Below are 1,232 nucleotides of genomic sequence, written 5' to 3'. Positions count from 1 at the left end.
GTTAGCAGCTCTCCTTATTTCTGCTAACTGTGTGTTTTGGCATTCTCTTTACTTGTCGCTGGCCATTCCTTCCTTACTCTAATCCTCTTTCATAATTAATAGTTTTTTCATTACACTTTCCGTGCTCAAATTACTGTTTGTTTTTCTTCTGGTTGGACCCAGAATAATAACTAAATAATCTAATATTAGTGTGTTATTGTTTTATTTTAAAACCCATTTTTCACATTTTTTTGTTTCTACATCATTATTTTAATGGTTTCATAGTAGTCCATGTAGTAGTAAATACTTCATGCCTATTGTTATACAGTTTATAATATATGTTTTCATTTTCACAATTGTAGACAATGCTTTAGTGAACATCTTGGTACACATCCTTTGCTCCTATCCATAATGATTTTCATTAGTTCTCAGTCATTTGGACATTTTAGTCAGAGGCAAATGATGAACACACCACGTAAAGTGCTTTATATATATCCAGGGGAATACTGAACATATTATTTAGTGCCATAGCAAAACATCAGAAAAAAGTGAGGAAATCATGATTTTTATTGTCTTCTGCCAAACTCTCATAGCAAGAATCTGAAAAATCTCTGGTGAAACACAACTGAAACTAGATTTGAGATTGAGCCATTAAATCCCAGTTATCACCAATCACTTCTGGCTGCTTCTGATTAAACACTTTCTTTGTGTTTACGATTGGGGAATCCACCTCATGAAAAGAATGGCAAATGGGAAAGAAGTAAATGATTCAGAATATCTTGGTCGTTCCTGGGAGAGAGTGCTCTGACAAAGCAAACGGTTTACCTGAATGTCTTAAGCAAACTGAGCTTGGCTGATTTCCTGTGCTTACAGAAAAGAACCGCTGTAGCTTCAGCTGGAAACCCTAAGCCAGTGGCTCAGTGGTGGTTTTTTTGATGTGCCTGCATCACAGGTATAAACAATTTGCGATGTTGAGCTAAACATACCTAAACTGCTGAGGATCTTTCAGGTTAATTTAAACCAACAGGGAATGATCCTGACTGGCAACAATAGAAGATTCTCTCCCAGCAGGAAGTGCATGGGGGCATCCCTTCTAGATCAGACATGCTTCAGAGACAGCTTCTGGAAGCGGTCGTCTTAATTGAATGTTTGTGTCTGAATGTTTGTTGCTCACAGATGTTTCTCACCAATACTGTTGAGCCTTTTGGTGGTTTCTAAAAGAGGCTATGTTAATCTCAGAACAAGGAGATACA

The sequence above is a fragment of the Leucopleurus acutus genome, assembly GCF_964270905.1.
Source record: "Leucopleurus acutus genome assembly, contig: HAP1_SCAFFOLD_419, whole genome shotgun sequence".
Taxonomy (NCBI): Eukaryota; Metazoa; Chordata; class Mammalia; order Artiodactyla; family Delphinidae; genus Leucopleurus; species Leucopleurus acutus.
This window is presented reverse-complemented; position numbering follows the sequence as displayed.